Raw genomic sequence first — 19,688 nt, forward strand, 5'->3', positions numbered from 1 at the left:
GACACCCCAATCAATATCCTGGGGAGGGACTTGCTAAGTAAGCTAAATGCAACAATTTCATTCATGGAAGAAGGCATGGTGTGCTCCACACCAGATGTGTACTCCACCAGAGTGGTCACCATTCTCCAAGCTATATGTGCCCACAGCACAGTATTAGGGCTCACCACATACTCAGACCTCTTTTTATGTAGTCCAGACATTAATAGGGTGAGTGCCATGAATAAAAGTAAACACTTTCCAGTTAACATTAGACTTTGTGTTCTGGCCTCAGTGTCTCAGGCACACAAGTACTGCTGCTGCTTAGAAAAGTGATCATTAGAAAAAAACATGGTGATAGTAAGTGGAACAGATGGGAAGGACATAGAGTGGTGTACAACATTTTGTATTAACACAACCCTGACAATAACCCTGATAATAAAAGGTGTGACTCACAAACAGCTATTCTCGGATGGAGAGGAGAAGGGGGTAATAGTGTTCCAGCTACAAATTCCTTACCCCATATGGGCATTAGATAATATAGTGCCCCAACTAACTCAAATGGTGAAAGAGGTCAGATACACATAGGAAGACTTAAAAAAGGTCCCAGAGAAGCTGTGGACAAACAGAGCCCATAATAAAGGGGTGCTAAAAGGAGCTGGTGATGTGAGAATAAAATTGAAAGAGGGAGCATTGCTCTCAAGGACAAAGCAGCATCCACTGTCCTACGAAGCAGACAAAGGCATATATGCTACTCGCCAAGCACTATGGCAACATGGTATAATACAGACATAATGTCCACATGTAACAAAGCCATTTTCTCCATAACGAAATTGAAGGGGGCGTAGTGGAGATTCATACAGGACCTGTACCACTAAAATCATGTTGTAGATGCTAAGTTCCCACTCTTGCCAAACCCAGCCACAATACTGTGTAATAATGCCACCAGTAGCAAAGTACTTTATGGTGGTTGACCTAAAACAATGCCTTCTTAGCCATCCTACTACACCGAGACTCCTGGTATCTGACAGCCTTTGCTTATAGAGGGGTCAGATTCAAACACACACAATTGACAAGGTTACTGCGAATCACCCAGTATGTTTAACAGGTTTATCCAAATGGATCTGAATAATTTGCAAATGCCAAGCATGGTGATGCAGTATATAGATGATCTGCTGTTATGCAGTAAAAACGAGGAGCATTGTAGGGCAGACTTGAAACACCTTTTAACATTACTGGCTGAAAAAGGATACAAGGTGGACAGGGACAAGCTACAGTATTTACAGAAAGTGGTGGTATACTTGTAGAGGTCATACATACAGAAAGGTGGGAGATAACGCCATAAAGAGTAGAGGAAATACATAGAACACCACCACTCTGCAATATAAAGTAGATGCAGCAATTTCTGATTTTGTGCAATTATTGTAGGGGATGGGTATTCAATTACTCCACGTTCACAAAGCCCCTCCACCAGGCACTGAAAGAGGTGTCGAAAGAGAAAAAACACATGAAATGGACAGCAGAAATCAACAAGAATTTTGCCTAACTCAAGAAGGCATTGGCCCGTACACCAATGTTGCAACTCATAATTACACAGAAAAGTTCTACTTGTTCTCTCATTCTGATGGTTCAGTAATCATGGCAGTGCTTACACAGAAGAAATTGCAGGGGCATAAGCCTCTGTCCTATGATAGCAGTCTCTTAGACCCAGTGATACAGGGACATTTTCCTTGTGAGCAGGTGCTTGCAATTGCAGTGTTTGCCATAGAAAAAACAGCAACAATTGCCATGGGGTGCCCAGTGGTGTTGTAGGTGGAGCACTCTCTTTTTGCCATTTTGGAGGAATCCATATCCACTCTCACCACGCAACAGGCTTCAGATTATACTTACAATCCCAGCTATTGACGTTGCCAGGTGTTGTATAGTGAACCCAGCCACATTCATAGCAGAACCAGCAGCACCAAGGGAACATATGAATGATTGTGCAGCATACATGGACTGAATGTAAGGCAGTGTTCATGTAAAAGAAAAAGAAATAGAGGGAGGAGATATGGATTTCATTGACAGGTCTTCAAGCATAGACCAAACTACAGGGCGCTGACACAGTGGTGCCATAGAACTGTACCATAGGGATGGGGAATTTTGGAATGCCTCCCAAATGAGATGGCCATCAAACAATTAGTAGCCATGATAAATGTGCTAAGCATGACAGAGGGGCATGTGGTCAACAACTTCTTGGACTCGGCTTATAACACATACACTATACATTCAGGTCTGGCAAGTCTAGCCTGATGGGGGAAGATGGGGTTCAGAAGAAGCGACGGGTCTCCATTGCAACATGCAGAGCTGTTGAATGAGCTAATTGGTGGGCCCACCTGATTGGTGGAGAAAGGACCTCATAGGCCATAGCAGCAGTAGAAATCCTGGAGCAGATCTTTCAATCAACAGACACACAAAATACAACAATGAAGCCCTCTTTTCTTCATTCTTGAGATCATGTGAAAACAACAACAAAACTGTTGAAACATAAGGATCTCTCCAGGGGCTCTTTTTGTATTTTATTGCACAAAAATGCACAACACAACTTCTTGTAAAAATCGTTCTTTTTCGATTAAATTTCGTAAATAAAAAAATAAATACCTCATTTATGCCTATCTTTATTGCTGCTCCACTATGTAAGCCCGCTGCCCTGCCACTACCTAACATTGTTCCTAATTGTGATACCTTATCTGCTCTGCCACATGCTAGCATTGTGCCTAATTTTGATACCTCATCTGCTCTGCCACATGCTAATGTTATGCCCAGTTGTACTGCTGCTCCATAATGTAAGACCTCCGCCCTGCCAGTTGATAATGTTGTGCCTAACTGTGATACTTCATCTGCTCTGCCACATGCTAACAGTGTGCCTAATTGTGATAACTCGTCTGCTCTGCCACATGCTAACACTGTGCATAATTGTGATACCTCATCTGCTCTGCCAAATGCTAACACTGTGCCTAATTGTGATACCTCATCTGCTCTGCCAGATGCCAATGATATGCCTAACTGTTTTGCTGCTTCAATATGTAAACTCACTGCCCTGCCACCTACTAAAGTTGCACTCACGTGCAACGCTACTGTCCCTTAATTCCACCAACACTGCCCCTGGTGCCAGGAAACAATACATAACTGCCCCGAATGCTACCATTGCTGTGCCCACCTGCACTGCAGTTCTGCCCAATGTCACTAACATTGCTCCTGGTGATGCTATTATGGCCACCACTGCCAATTTTGCAACAGTAGCCAGCTCAGCGTGTGATAATAAAGTAACTTTGCTAAATACTGCCAAATCAACATCGACTGGTACTAGCTCATCCTCAGCCCACCACCAGTCTACAATTGTGGCTGTCAACTCTAACCTAAACCTTGCACTCACACCTACCAGTATAGCAATACAATCCTCTGCTTCTATCTGCCAGGTCTTCCCGAGCATAGAAGTAGGCACCCACATAACCCCAAATTCCATTCTCAATCTAGCCATGATCAATCCTGCTCACTACCTGCACATGCTCTAGACAACCATGACCTCCTGACAACAGGCAATCTTGATGCCCTCACCATTACGGAAACATGGTTGGACTCAGCATCAAGGCCAGCACTATCTCTCGCCATCCCTCCAGACTACACTATTTTCAGGAGCTACAGACAGAACTCCAAAGGATATGGAGTGTGATCATAGTTAAGAACTCCTTACACATTAGACTTCTCAAGACGTCACTTAATGAAAACTGTGACATACTCTCCTGGCGTATCCTGACATTTGAAGAAGACCTACTTCATATTTTAGGAGATAATCTAAAGCCCTCCTCGCAAGTGATCCTCTTAGGGGCCCTAAACCTGGGCCTCAATGAATTCCCTGATCTACCAGCCTCCTCACTAGCTAACTCACTAACTGCCCTAGGCTTCACCCAGCGCATCTTCAACCGAACACATATCAAAGGGCACTCCCTGGATTGGCTAACTGATCTCAATTGCCATATCTCAATCAAGTCTAACATTCCCTGTCCTGGTCACACCACTACATCATTGCCTTCACAATCCCTCTCGGCCCGCAAGCCAAACCTTCTACCAAGCTATTACCTTTCCTTGAGGGCCTCAAACCAGAGCTCCTGGACACCTCTGATCCCCGAATCCTAGTCGATCTCTACACCAAAACACTTACCCACTTAATGAATTCCATTGCACCCCTAGAGCCCAATAAAGACAAACCAGCAGCTCACAGGAACCACTGATACACCCAGGACCTCTCAGAGCTAAGAACCATAAAACGACTAGCGGAAACCAACTGCAAAAAACAACCTCTGCTGTGATTAAACAGAACTTCACTAATCTCAGCAAACAGTACAAACCAGCTAATATTTAAGCCAAAATCTCTACCTTCAACAGAAGAATAACTAATGCCAAATCAGAAACCAGAGCACAATCCCCCATACTTAGGGAACTGGAAGCCCCAGCACCCCCAGCATCCTCTTTGATCAAAGACCCAGCCCTGTGCGCTAGCACAGAGAATACAATGCGGCCAAAGATTGGCATGCTTCATAATAAAATACTTGCCAAATAAGCTAGCCTTAAACACACATGTCAGAGTAATGTTGCCACACACAAGCCACCTCCAATATCCCAGGATGCCCTTAGGTTCAGCAAAATTGCCAGTCAGGAAACCCTACACATCTTAAAAAGTTTGAAAACATCTAGGTGCAAAGGGGAAGCCTGTCCTGCCCCCCTCATCAAAGACTGTTTGGAAATGCTGGCACAGATTATCACGGCTTTCATCAACTCCTCCTTCTGAACCAGCTCAGTACTATCCTGCCTCAAAGAAACATGTGTTCTACCCCTTTAAAAAGAATAACGTACTACACCTGGCCTTACCTAATAACTACTGACCTATCACCATAGCCCTCTTCCTGTCAAAAATACTTGACATATGTTGCAATTCAATAACACCTACAAGCAAACCACATCCTTGGAGTCCATCAGTTGGGCTTCTGGCCAGGCCATGATACAGAATCAGCAGTAAAATTGCCCTAATACTCATTCTAGACCTATCCACAACCTTTGATTTAGTCAACCACAACATATTGTGACACCACCTCACCACGGCTACCTCCTTCTCCCTCGAAGCAGCATCATGGATCGCCTCCTAACTAGTGAAAGTTTTCTGTGAAAATGCCTGTGCTGATTTCTCAAGGGTCATGATTTTCAATTACTTTTTTGTACAACATATTTACTAAGCCAATCTTCAACCTCCTGGATTTCCTAGGAAAAGGATATACCAATGATGCTGATGATACGCAAATTCTCCTCCCCCTTTGTGGCAACTACACCAACGACACCGCCAGCCTGAATTCAACCTACTCCACCATCCAAGCTTGGATGGCAACGCATGGCCACTGCCTGAATGAGAAGACTGGAATCCTCGTTGAGCAATCATCCATGCTAAAAAATCTGGACCCGACATTGTTAGGCGGAAACCTGTGCAGTTCCCTCTGGGACCACTGCAAAAGATTTAGGACTACAGGTGTTTGGCAGTAAACCCACTTGGTAGCAGTCTGTACCACACAGATTCACTTGGTAGCTGTGGTTGAGCAGTCAGACTTCCCTCAAGAAGAGTTAGGCAGTATGTGGAGTATACAAAATAGGGCAATTTACACAGTAGGACAAGCAAACACGGAACAAGGCTTCGGTCTAAAGATATATAGTTATTTATTTATAAAAACACATCTATGGAAAACACTCTGGCACTAATAAGGCAAACAACTTCAGTCACAATTACTATAAGTAAATCAATCCCCCTAACAATAGTTTAACAAGTCTAGGTTCAACGGCACCACTTATCTGCAGACAGAGGTGAATGCTTTAACCTAGATGGCACTCTAATATTCGTTAGGACGAGAGAGAAAAGGCAGGGTATGAAATCAACTCGGTACCAACACTTTTACGAACAAATGCAAGGTAGGTAAGGCAGGGTCTACTGTAGATCGCAAAGTTCAGAGGCCAGGCCCACTCGGAGAGAGGCAAGGCGATATGTCCCAAAAAGTATCACAGTGGAAATGCACTTCGAGTCTTTGTCACAAATTGTTATAGAAAGATTGGACCAGTTCAGAACAGAAAGTTAAGAAGGCTTGGAGGCGACCCAATGGAGAGGCGAGGATTAAGACACCTCAGACTAACCGACACAAGGGAAGCTAGGCGGACACGGTACCTTGTTTGTGGAGAGACAGCTCCGGGGGGGGCAGTTGTTCCTGGTGGTGGATGCAAGTCGGGGCTTTGCCAAGAGAAGAGATGATCTCGTCGTCGAAGGAAAGTTGAAGATCGTTGCACCACCAGGGAAGAGACCAGCCACGGAGTGCTCCGTCACAAGGCACCACCTTTTGGTCGTGGTACAGGGGTTATTGGCTATCCGGTTGCCGGGGTGCTCTGCACGGGCAATTCGACCACTGCGTCCTGGAACGAAGAAAAAGCAAAGGGGACAGGTTGTTCCCACCAGTCAGGGGAAGAGACTCTCCGGCAGGGAGATCTCCTCTGTCGTCGGGAAGTGGTGAGTCGGTTCAGCAGGGCTCCACCGGAGGTGTCGTCGTTGCAGGTCGGCTCAGCGTTACCCTCGTCGGATTCTTGGGTCCTGTGGCGACTTCTGAAGATCGAGTCCCAAAAGCCCTGCTTTTATGCAGAAAACCCCCATTCATTCAGCCTAGCTATCAATCAAAACACTCTAAGTGGTGAGCGGGGTGGCTCACCACTTGGGCCAATCACACCAGAGTGTGACTTGAGTTGGCAAGGCAACTCAGTCCAGGGTGCCTAAACCCCCTCCCACACCCCCTGTGGTACCCAGACAGAATGGCACCACTTTGGAGGGCCTCTGTACAGAAGCCCGCCAAAAGTGGAACAAAGGGCTCAACCTTGGGTTTAGGAGTCACAGAGACGAACACAGACGCCATTTTAAAAACCGAGTTCTGGCAGAAAATACCAACTGATAGATTTATTTAAGATAAATAAACCGGTGGTATTTTAGATATTAACGAGAAAAAGTATTAACCTCCAGCAATGGGAAGAATCCCATAGGGTTATATTCGGGTTGAATATAACAAGTAGTTTCCACTGCCACCAGCCAAAACTCGACGAGGGGGGACGGGACAGTGCCCCCTCGAATAACAGTCCCAGGAGTAATCGAATTACCCCTACTAGTACGTCCACAATAGGATGGTTTGTACTAGTTCTGTTAGTAAATTTAGGTCTAGTAAAGCCAATCGTGACTTTACATGCCCGGGGAGACAGTAGTCAGTCCCCGGGTATGGAGTATATGGTGAGGATCCACTATGATGCCCCAGTGTTACGGCACAGAGGGTGCGGTGTAACACACATAGAAAAAAAGACCCCATAGCCCAAAGAACACATTGACACTCAAAGGAATTAACCACATTCATGTCTAAGAGTGGGAGAAAAAGAGTCTCACTCTTGGCAGGATGGAAAAAAAACAAACTCCAGAAATCCAGCAAAGCTGCTGGGGGACTCACTAGGTTAGGAAATTCAGCCTAAACAGAGAATTCTCCCTAACACTCGCCCCCCCAGACTAAGGGACAGGAGGATTTAATCCACTCCTGGATTAATCTCATACCTCTAGTCGATGACATACATCCTAGAGAGACCATCTGCATTTTGGTGGTGATACCCTGACCTGTGCTCAATGGTGAAATCAAACCCTTGCAGGCAGATCGACCATCTCAGTAGTTTTGGGTTTTCCCCTTTCATTTGCATTAACCATCTCAAGGGTTGGTGGTCAGTCTGAATGACAAAAGTAGAACCATACAAGTATGGCCTAAACTTCTTCAGAGCCCACACGATAGCAAAGCATTCTCTTTCGATTGTTGCCCACCTTGTTTCAGGATCCTTCAGCTTGCGGCTGATGAAGCAAACGGGGTACTCCCTACCTTTCCCATCCAGTTGACTGAGTACGGCACCTATTCCTACATTTGAAGCATCTGTATGCACAATGAAAGTTTGCTGGTAATCAGGAGCTCTGAGTACTGGGGCTTGGCAAAGAGCCTTTTTCAGGTTTTTAAAAGCTTGATTGCACTCCTCGTTCCATCTAACCTTTTTAGGAAATTTGGGAGAGGAGATGACATTCAGTGGAGAAGCTATGGTCCCATAGTTCTCAATGAAATTCCTGTAATACCCAGTGAGGCCTAAGAAGGCTCTGACTTGGGTCTGAGTAGTAGGTGTTGTCCAATTGTGCACAGCTTCAATCTTACTGAGCAAAGGCCTTATTTCTACACCTCCTACCTCATGTCCAAGATAGACTACCTTACTCTGTCCAATTTGGCATTTACTCGCCTTTATGGTCAGATTGGCTCGTCCAAGAGCCTGCAAAACATCTCTCAGGTGGGTTACATGTTCTTCCCAGGAATTGCTGAACACTGCTATGTCATCCAAGTATGCCATGCAGAAGTCCTCCATCCCATTCAGAACCTGGTTTACCATCCGTTGAAATGGAGCAGGTGCATTCTTCAATCCGAAAGACATTACCTTAAACTGGTATAAGCCAACGGGGGTAGAAAATGCAGTTTTCTCCTTGGCATGGTCTGTCAGGGCTATTTGCCAATAGCCTGACGTCAAGTCAAATGCGCTGAGGAACTTGGCTGTGCCAAGTTTGTCCACCAACTCATCTGTTCTTGGCAAAGGGTGGGCATCAGTCTTGGTGACTGCATTAAGAGCTCTATAATCCACGCAGAATCTAAGTTCTTTAGATCCGGCCTTTGGTACTAACACAACTGGGCTAGACCATGGACTAGTAGAGGGCTCTATTACCCCGAGATCAAGCATCTTGCTGACCTCACCTTTGATGTGGGTTCGTACGTTTTCTGACATTCGGTATCCTCTGCTTTTGACTGGCAGACAGTCACCAGTGAGTATGTCATGCTGGCCCCAAGGGGTCAAGCCAGGTGAAAGCGAGAACAGAGAGGCAAACTGATTCAACATAGATTTGCACTCTTCTTGTTGCTCGGGTGTCAGATTTGAAGAGAGATTTACTCCTTCAATTTTTTCGTCTAAAGGTAAGTCTCTGAGGAGATCCGGAAGAGCTTCACTCTCTTCTTCTTCCTTGGATGATGCTAGTAGCAATGCTCCTACATCAGGTCTTGAGACATACGCTTTGAGTCGGTTGGTGTGGAAGACTGTCGGAGCCTCCTTGGGATTGCCCAAGTCCACCAGATAGTTGACCTCTCCGAGTTTACCCACAACTCTGAAGGGTCCCATCCATTTGTCTTGCAAGGCCCTCTGCCTTGTTGGGATCATAACGAGAACTAGCTGGTCTTGAGTGAACTCAATCATGTTAGCCTTTTGATCATGCCAGTGCTTGACCAATGCTTGTCCAGATTTCAAGTTATCGCTTGCTTCTGTCATCATGTGCGACATTCTCCTCCGGAGACCTATCACATAGTCAGTCACTCTGACTGGCTTAGGGGAAGGAGCACTCTCCAACCCCTCCTTAATCAGGGCCAATGGACCTCTGACGGGATGACCATAGAGGAGCTCAAAGGGAGAATAACATACTCCCTCCTGAGGGACATCTCTATAAGCAAAGAGAAGGCATGGCAGTAGAAGGTCCCACTTTCGTTTAAGGGGTTCTTCTAAAGCACCTATCATGCTCTTCATGGTTCGGTTGAACCGTTCTACCAACCCATTGGTTTGGAGGTGGTAGGCCGTTGAGAACTTGTAAGTATCTCCACAGGTTTTCCACATGGCTTTCATGTAGTGGGACATAAAGTTTGACCCCCTGTCAGAGATTACTTCCTTAGGAAACCCGACCCTGGTAAAAATACCAAGGAGGGCCTTAGCCACAGAGGGAGCTGTAAGAGTCCTCATAGGAATTGCCTCAGGATACCTAGTAGCATGGTCTACTACAACAAGTATAAACCTGTTGCCTAAGGAGGTTGGAGGATCAAGGGGACCAACAATGTCAATCCCTACTCTCTCAAATGGGACTCCCACAACTGGGAGAGGCACTAACGGTGCCACATTCTTGGAGCCAACCTTACCAGAGGTCTGGCAGGTGTGGCAGCTCCTGCAGTGTTTTTCTACTTCGGCTCCCATCTTCGGCCAATAAAAGTAGAGAGAGAGCCTTTCCTTAGTCTTCTTGAAACTCAAGTGACCAGCCAAAGGAATCTCGTGGGCTAACTGCAAGAACTGTGGTCTGTTCTCTTGGGGTACTACAAGTCGTTTGTAGTCTCCAGGTGCAGACTCGGTCGGTTCACTGTAGAAGAGGCCATCTTCCCAGTGCAACCTGTATTTCCCAGGCTCTTGCCCTTCAGCCTGAGCTTCGGCCTGGTGGCGAAGACCTTCCAGAGTTGGACATCCTCTCTGTCCCTTACTGAAGTCCGCCCTGGTGGGTCCACCTTCTGGCAGTAAAGACTGCAGCTCAGGATGGTCAAAAGGATCCAGATCTACAATGGGTTCCTAGCCTTCCATTAGCTCTTCTTCAGAGCCTAATTCTACCATACAGGGTTGTACCTCCCTCTCAGCCTCAGCTGGAGGTGGAGTTACGGGTGTATCTTTGGACAACCGTGGGGAAGTCCTTGTTGGCTGCACTGAAATGCTGGTTGCTGGTTTCGGTATAGAAGCCTTCGGTTTCCCTTTCGCTTCTGATTTCTTGGATACAGCAGCTGACAATTCCAGTGGAGCAGGAGTGTATCTTTCTTCATCATCTCCTGGAGAGTACCGCGCATGGTTCTCTCCCTTGAAGGTCTGGTTAGCTCCTGTAACCGTTTACTAGGAGGTCTGGGGGTATGCGATACAACTCCGAGAGTTTTCAAATCGTTACCCAACAGAACGCGTCCTGGTTCCTCACTCTGTATGCTGACAGGTATCTTCACAGTCATGTCGTTACACTGGATGAGAACTGGTAATTGGGGAAGCATCTGCACAGGCCCTCCAGCTAACTTGGTGAGGCATTTGGGTGCCTTAGCAACATCCTCAGCCTGAAAAAACGTCTCCTGACCATCCACCTGGACACTGTCCTTACAATACTCTTTAGTATTATCGGGGATAGAATTATAGATGTCTAAATCTAAATTCTGTTGTTCCCACAACCCCAGAGACATTAAAGAAACGCTGGCTGAGACTCCAATGGGTTCATCAGCCAGCAGTAGAAAGTTTCCACTTGCCATTTGGACTTCCTCCTCTGGAGCGAAGGCTAAGGAAACAAGCTGGACCCCTGAAGGTTTACCCTTACATCTGGGATGTCCTTTCACGTGGTCAGTCGAGCCACAAACAAAGCATTTACCGAATGCTTTCTGGAATGGTGGCTTGTTCTGGCCTCCTTCCGGTTTGGCACCAGAAGACACACTATTCTGCTGCAGTTTTCCTTGTGGCTTACCCTTCTGGTTTTGTTTGGGGCCCTCTTTGGAATTTGAGTTATTCGAATTCTCTTTTGAGTCTTTCTTAGGCTGTTTTCCCTCATCCTTTTTCTGAATTGCCCCAGAATCCTTATGAGTAGCCCTGTTGGCAACCCACAAGTCAGCAGCCTTAGCTAGCTTCCTGGAATACAACTCCTTTGAATCAGCCAAGTGCTGTCTGAGCTCAGGAGAACAGGCATCATAAATAGACTCAAACATAAAAAGATTCTTCATACCCTCATAAGTGTTCACTTTGTAACCCTTAATCCATCCCTCTAAGTTTTTCAACCCTTCACGCACCCAGGTAGCCCAAGGGGTACCATCATGCTTTTTGAGGGTTCTAAACCTCTTAAGATACTGGGAAGGGGTCTTCCCGAATCTAGCTATCAAAGCTAGTTTCACACTTTCATACTCTTTCCTATCCTCCTCCCCCAACTCCATTATCACGTCAATTGCAACAGGGGGGAGCCTAGAGAACAACCAGGTAAGCAACTCGTTACCTGTGATGTTCTGGAGCCCATGATTGTACTCAAACAAACTCAGCCAATCCAATACATCCAACTTCGGTTCATACATACCAATTCCTTTGGCATCCGGGGTCTTTTGGGACTGGAGCTTCTAGAAGAGCCAGAGACAGAAGCAGTTTCGACAGACAACTTTTTCATTTCTAACTCATGCTTGAGCTCCATTTCTCGGAGCCTAAGAATTTGTTGCATTTCTTGGTGCGTCTGTTCAGTTTGAGCAGTAATCCTTCTGAATTCCAAGTCTATTTTCATTTTTTCTAGTTCAAGGACTTGAGGACTTAATGTGGGACCTGTTATAGGCCCAGTAGGTACAGCTGGTAAGGCAGACAGAGGGGCCGGGGAGACAGTTTCGTTAGCCTCTCCTTCCACTTCAGCCTCTTCATAATTATCATCAGAACTATGATTTAGATCAACACCATTACTGTTATCTACATTTGCTGGAGAAGTTGGTTCCTCTGAACCGGTTCCCAGACTTTGGTTTTCCAGCAATCTCGCTATCAGTTCTACTTTCTTGCCTCTTACAGAAAGATTCTCTTGTCTACAGAGGGCTCGTAAACTCTCAGTATTTTCACCTGACAAGGATTCTTGACTGTAAATTTCCATAGTAGACATGTTTTTGAAAGTTGCTTTTAGTGCTAAGCTTTGGGGTTAGTTATCCTAAAGTGTTGAAAAGCACTCTAAGCTGTATGCTCGATACAAATCCCACCGCTGTACACCAGTGTTAGGCAGAAACCTGTACAGTTCCCTCTGGGACCACTGCAAAAGATTTAGGACTACAGGTGTTTGGCAGTAAAACCACTTGGTAGCAGTCTGTACCACACAGATTCACTTGGTAGCTGTGGCTGAGCAGTCAGACTTCCCTCAAGAAGAGTTAGGCAGTATGTGGAGTTTACAAAATAGGGCAATTTACACAGTAGGACAAGCAAACACGGAACAAGGCTTCGGTGTAAAGATATATAGTTATTTATTTATAAAAACATATCTATGGAAAACACTCTGGCATTATTACGGCAAACAACTTCAATCACAATTATCAATCCCCCTAACAATAGTTCGACAAGTCTAGGTTCAACGGCACCACTTATTTGCAGACAGAGGTGAATGCTTTAACCTAGATGGCACTCTAATATTCGATAGGATGGGAGAGAAAAGGCAGGGCATGAAATCAACTCGGTACCAACACTTTTACGAACAAATGCATGGCAGGTAAGGCAGTGTCTACTGTAGATCGCAAAGTTCAGAGGCCAGGCCCACTCGGAGAGAGGCAAGGCGATATGTCCCAAAAAGTATCACAGTGGAAATGCACTTCGAGTCTTTGTCGCAAATTGTTATAGAAAGATTGGACCAGTTCAGACCAGAAAGTTAAGAAGGCTTGGAGGCGACCCAATGGAGAGGCGAGGATTAAGACACCTCACGCTAACCGATACAAGGGAAGCCAGACGGACACGGTACCTTGTTTGTGGAGAGAAAGCTCTGGCGGGGGCAGTTGTTCCTGGTGGTGGATGCAAGTCGGGGCTTTGCCAAGAGAAGAGATGATCTCGTCGTCGAAGGAAAGTTGAAGATCGTTGCACCACCAACGAAGAGACCAGCCGCGGAGTGCTCCGTCACAAGGCACCACCTTTTGGTCGTGGTACAGGGGTTAGTGGCTATCCGGTTGCCGGGGTGCTCTGTACAGGCAATTCGACCACTGCGTCCTGGAACGAAGAAAAAGCAAAGGGGACTGGTTGTTCCCACCAGTCAGGGGAAGAGACTCTCCGGCGGGGAGATCTCCTCTGTCGTCGGGAAGTGGTGAGTCGGTTCAGCAGGGCTCAACCGGAGGTGTCGTCGTTGCAGGTCGGCTCAGCGTTACCCTCGTCGGATTCTTAGGTCCTGTGGCGACTTCTGAAGATCCAGTCCCAAAAGCCCTGCTTTCATGCAGAAAACCCCCATTCATTCAGCCTAGCTGTCAATCAAAACACGCTAAGTGGTGAGCTGGGTGGCTCACCACTTGGGCCAATCACACCAGAGTGCGACTTGAGTTGGCAAGGCAACTCAGTCCAGGGTGCCTAAACCCCCTCCCACATCCCCTGTGTTACCCAGACAGAATGGCACCACTTTGGAGGGCCTCTGTGCAGAAGCCCGCCAAAAGTGGAACAAAGGGCTCAACCTTTGGTTTAGGAGTCACAGAGACGAACACAGGTGCCATTTTAAAAACCGAGTTCTGACAGAAAATACCAACCGATAGATTTATTTAAGATAAATAAACCGGTGGTATGTTAGAGATTAACGAGAAAAAGTATTAACCTCCAACAATGGGAAGAATCCCATAGGGTTATATTCGGGGTCGAATATAACAAGTAGTTTCCACTGCCACCAGCCAAAACTCGACGAGGGGGGGGACGGGACAGTGCCCCCTCGAATAACAGACCCAGGAGTAATCGAATTACCCCTACTAGTACGTCCACAATAGGATGGTTTGTACTAGTTCTGTTAGTAAATTTAGGTCTAGTAAAGCCAATGGTGACTTTACATGCCCGGGGAGACAGTAGTCAGTCCCCGGGTATGGAGTCTATGGTGAGGATCCTCTATGACGCCCCAGTGTTACGGCACGGAGGGTGCGATGTAACACACATAGAAAAACATGAGACCCTATGGAGTAAAAGACCCCATAGCCCAAATAACACATTGACATTCAAAGGAATTAACCACATTCATGTCCAAGAGTGGGAGATAAAGAGTCTCACTCTTGGCAGGATGGAAAAAAAAACAAACTCCAGAAATCCAGCAAAGCTGCTGGGGGACTCACTAGGTTAGGAAATTCAGCCTAAACAGAGAAATCTCCCTAACAGACATACACAGCCTTCATCATTGATGGCACCCAAATAACAGACTCACCAGCAGTAAAGATACTAGGAGTCTACCTAGATGCTACACTATCCTTAAACCACCAAGTAAATACAATTTCCTCCTTAGTGGCCTACTCAAGCAAACTCCTTAACGCCACCAAACACTTAATCTACTCTGACAGTTGCCTAACTATCGCTCGTGCAGTGTTTGGTGCGAGATTGGACTACTTTAACATACTGTTTGCCGGCACATCTGCGCACAACATGAAAAAATTATAGACCATTCAAAATAATGCCTTGCAAGCTGCCCTAAACATGCCAAGATCGGAACACATTTCAGCTGACAGAAAGCAGTACATTGGCTCCCATCCGAGAAAGATACGCATTTAAGACACTCACAATCACAAATAGGCAGTGCTCAAAGTGAGCAGAAGCGGTTGACAGTGGTGCTCCTCTACTTTTTTAAACTACATTTTACCATTAAAAAAAACTGTTCCGGAATGGTTTCATTTAAAATAAAAGTGTAGGAAGAAGTTGAGCACTTGCAATGGGATTTGTGGGGAGCGGGGGTAGGCCAGCAGGGAACATAGTGAACCCGCAGGGGAGAAAGAGTGCAGGTGTGTGCTGCCGCAAGGGTTTTCACATCCTTCCCGCCAAGTGGCGAACCAAGGGAATACGCTGCAGTCAGTAGTACTCCCATAGAGCACCATCGTAGCCAGACCTGGATTGTGCCAAAGGTGAGAAAAGTAATCTGCCTCCCTTACACTAGAGATTATGAATTGGCCCAGCAGCGCTGCAGGAATGGCCGGATCTGTAAATGTGGAGGAACTCTCCTTTTTCCTCCCCTCTTTCTCTTAAATTTAGCCCTTCTGTCCAATCTGCAAGCCCCCTTGTGCAACCAAAGTGAACAGCAAATTTAAAACAGGATGAAAAAAGGGGGGACCAGTAAAGCACAGAGGGAGGGCCAGGGAAGCAGAGCCTATCCTGTGGATGCCAGTGCAGGTAGGGCAATAGCCCCAGCGACCATTGTTCTTACTCAAGACAAGGGGGGAGGAAAGGGGGTCCAGGTCTGTAGACTCAAGCACCCATAGCCACTGCTTACATGGGGAGCCTCATGGGCTTACTCAAGACCATGCTCTGAACTGCCTGTCTGCGTTTACTACAGGTGAATCTGTGCCCAATGCAAACCTGTTGACCCCATAGGTGGTTTTGACTGCATTGCCACTGCAAATCTTCTCAATACCCTGGGCAATGGATGTGAGAGGATAGTGAACCTCATTGGAGGCTGTGAGCCCCTGGCCCCATCACTGGAATTGGTGGAATTGGCAGAGCCCCCACCATCCCCTGAACTGTCCGCAAGACCTGCCCCTGGTATCACCTGCTTGGTCCCTGAGCTACGGTCAGCCCTGGCTCCTGAGGCTTTTCATCCCACACCTCTCTTTGCGCAGCCGTCAGTGGATCCAATGGATCTGGGCTATGAAAGATCCAGTGAGGGAAAGCATTCCTTGAGTCACTCTTGCATCACTTGGAGTGAGGTCACGTCACCTGCTCTTTCCGGTGCTAGCTCTTTCTTATTCTTCACTCCACTCAGGGTCCCCAAGCCACTCATCCAAGGGAATCCGTCCCCACCAGCCTCATCACCCAAGTATCCAACTATTACCCCAGGCTATTTCAATGACCATGTACTCTCGGATCTGGCCAATATCAAATCATTACTAGGGGTTCTGCTCAAGGGCGTGACAGAGGCCGGAGGGGGGGTTTGTAGGGCTGGAAATTACCTACTTGGTGCTGGGCAGGAAGGCTTGGATCCAACTTTTGGCACAGGATCACATCATGGATGCCCCCAACTTCTCTTTTCTGTTTGTGTCCCGAATGCTCATAGTTTGAAGATACAACCAGTGGCAGTTCACGCCCCAGCCCCAAACGTACTGAGAGACTCCCAAAAGGCCGATACCTCAGGGCTTGCGCTGTTACCCAAGGAGCCCCATGCACTAATCATCCTGCTGGGAGGGCAATCAATGCACAAAATACCTGCTCTGGGAGGCCTTTATCCAGCCATAATGCCCATGAAGGACCTAGAAGATCTACAGTGTTTCTCCACGGGGTACCAAAACTGTCTTCTGATAGAAGAGAACCAAAGGATGCCCTGCAGAATAAATGACTACACTGGTTACATCATGTAGGGGATTGTGTTTTTGTGCCCAAGGACGCCATGGTGGAATGTACTAGATTGCCCAACGAACTGTCCTCAGACTCTGTCAAATTGGTATTTGGGGATGATCATATGGCAAGGGATGTTGTGAGAACATGTTATGGGTATGAGTGGACCCAAAGAAGTGGTATCACAGTGAGCACTTCCAATATTCCTGACACGGCTGCCTTCTATGATATCTCTAGAAGCACTGGTCCTCTTTCTGGGGCAAATCTTACTGTTTTGGGGTTGCAACGTTCTGGGAGCTGAATTGACCATGGGGCTGGGAGCATTGAAACATGATTTGTGATTTGCACTGTGGCCATTAAGGAGGGTATAGCCTCTCGTTTGTCTCTTTTTTCCTTTCTTTAATTGCTGCTGAACATTTTTTTCATTTTTCTTTCAGAATTGTATTGACAGAATATACTTAGGCGGCCATTGGCCAAATAAAGTTATTGATGATGACATAGTTCCACAGCTTATTTTCGTACAGTTTGACCACTGCGCATAGCTGCATATCAAACTCTGCCCCACACTACCTGGCACAAATAAGTGACAAAGGCTCATTCAAGCAGGCCTTCCAAAACCCCTTACGCCCACAGGTTTGCTCAACCTAAATCCAAATGCGCCAAAGCAGGAGGGACTACCTTCCCATTCATTGATGCGAAACAATTGAACTCCCTCCCACATGGGCTAAGAGCAAAGGAATCCAACTGGACCTTTCCCAGACATTCAAAAAATGGCTGTTTGCATAATTAAATTCAACATCTGAGCCCCTATTTGAAATTGGCACCATTGTTCATGTCCATTCAGTATGTAACAACCTTGCATTTGTCTAATCATCACTGTGTGCACTGCCTCCAGGCTACATGTAACTGTTCTCTTTTGAGTGCCCTGAAACCTCAGAGTTTGTGTGATCTATACAAATGTAATAAATAAATAAATAAATAAATAAATAAATAAATAAATAGTATCAGCCACATAAAAGTCAGTAGAAATCATCTGGTGGATGACCAGGAGAAGGGTCTAGAGAAGAACCAAAAGAGAATAATCAGGATAATGGGGTGAAAATGTGTTGGAAATCAAATGGAGCAAGAATAATCTTCCCAAAACAAGAGACATGTTGAATGCAGTGCATTTCAAGCCTATCCAATATAATAGATAAAGATTATGGGTCTCATGGCACCACCCGTGACAGAGAAGCATCCACTAAAAGACAACACATGGAGTCAGCAGGAATAAGGGTTGATGGGACAAAGTTAAAGGCCGAGGCAGAATTATCTATACTCTCACAGATAAATCTTCCCAAAACAAGAGACATGTTGAATGCAGTGCATTTCAAGCCTATCCAATATAATAGATAAAGATTATGGGTCTCATGGCACCACCCGTGACAGAGAAGCATCCACTAAAAGACAACGCATGGAGTCAGCAGGAATAAGGGTTGATTGGACAAAGTTAAAGGCCGAGGCAGAATTATCTATACTCTCACAGATAGAAAACAGATTAGCGAACAACAAAGTTACAGAGATGAAGACTTCACTTTCTCCTATCTACAGAAAGCCACGACACAGAGTTCGGGATCTATGTGAAGAAGGAGGAAAAGGAGCTAGAGGAAACCGGACAACATCTCTACATGAACAAAATGCCAAAATTCCAAGCCCACGGTTAATCCTATTAACTCTAGACCAGTGACTGGATTGATGTAGTTTGTCTGATTCAAAATTCTCCTTATTTTCAGGAAGAAAACAAACCAAGTCTAATTAACAACACGTAAATAGAAATAATGACTCTCACAGGACAAGTGGTAAAATACAGTGATATTCCTATAGTGATATTTCACCGAGATGGGAAACAACATAAAGAAATTGAGGCATTTCTTTCAGCCCAGACTACATATAAAAACAAGATGGACTTTTTGCAGCTCAACGATTGGTTTGCACTTTATATTATAGTGAAAATCCTCAGGACGAAGATGTTATTAAAACCAATTATTCGAAAGATGTTGAGGAAATTCTTAGCAAAAATATATGCAGAATCTTGAACTGTTCCAGGAGCAGTTCAAAGTTCCCAAAATCATAACAATGAATATCCTACAGATAAAATGCCATTGTACTCAACACAAATTTCTTTGGAACCACATTCCATTAGAGCACAAGCTATCCCTCAAATAAAAGTCAGCAGACCAGTTGTCCAGTAGTTGTCCAGTAGTTCCAGTAGACCAGTTGTCCAGTAGACCATTTGTCGGGCCAAGTAATTCTAATACACCAGACAAGTCCTTACAGTACACCCATACACCCAGTGAGTAAAACAGATGGTTTAAATCATGTAGGTCTATACTATCTACTACTCAATGCAAGCACTTGTACTGAAGATGTTCAAAATTAACACAGTTCTGGGCTTTCGAGTAATATTCACAGGTGTAAATACAAGAATGTGACACAATTGTTCACACAGCCATTAGACCCGGAGAGCTTCAAGTAGATTGCACTGGCGTACAAAGCAACATTATTGCTTCTCAAGTATTCTTCAGGGCTAAAAGAACAGCCCATGAACCTTCCCAAGCAGAATACGGTCTCTATTAAAAGACATTTGAAGTTGTTGGCAGTATGTTGAGAATATCTATTGCATTATTAATAGATCACTTTGACATGGTGGATTTAATCATACAAACATAAACTTCAAAAGGGTATATAGCTTAAAACAGAATCAAAGGTAGCACAAAGAGAGATTACATTTTAGGGTC

The sequence above is a fragment of the Ambystoma mexicanum genome, chromosome 2q (genome assembly GCF_040938575.1).
Source record: "Ambystoma mexicanum isolate Mex_15411 chromosome 2q, UKY_AmexF1_1, whole genome shotgun sequence".
Lineage (NCBI taxonomy): Eukaryota > Metazoa > Chordata > Amphibia > Caudata > Ambystomatidae > Ambystoma > Ambystoma mexicanum.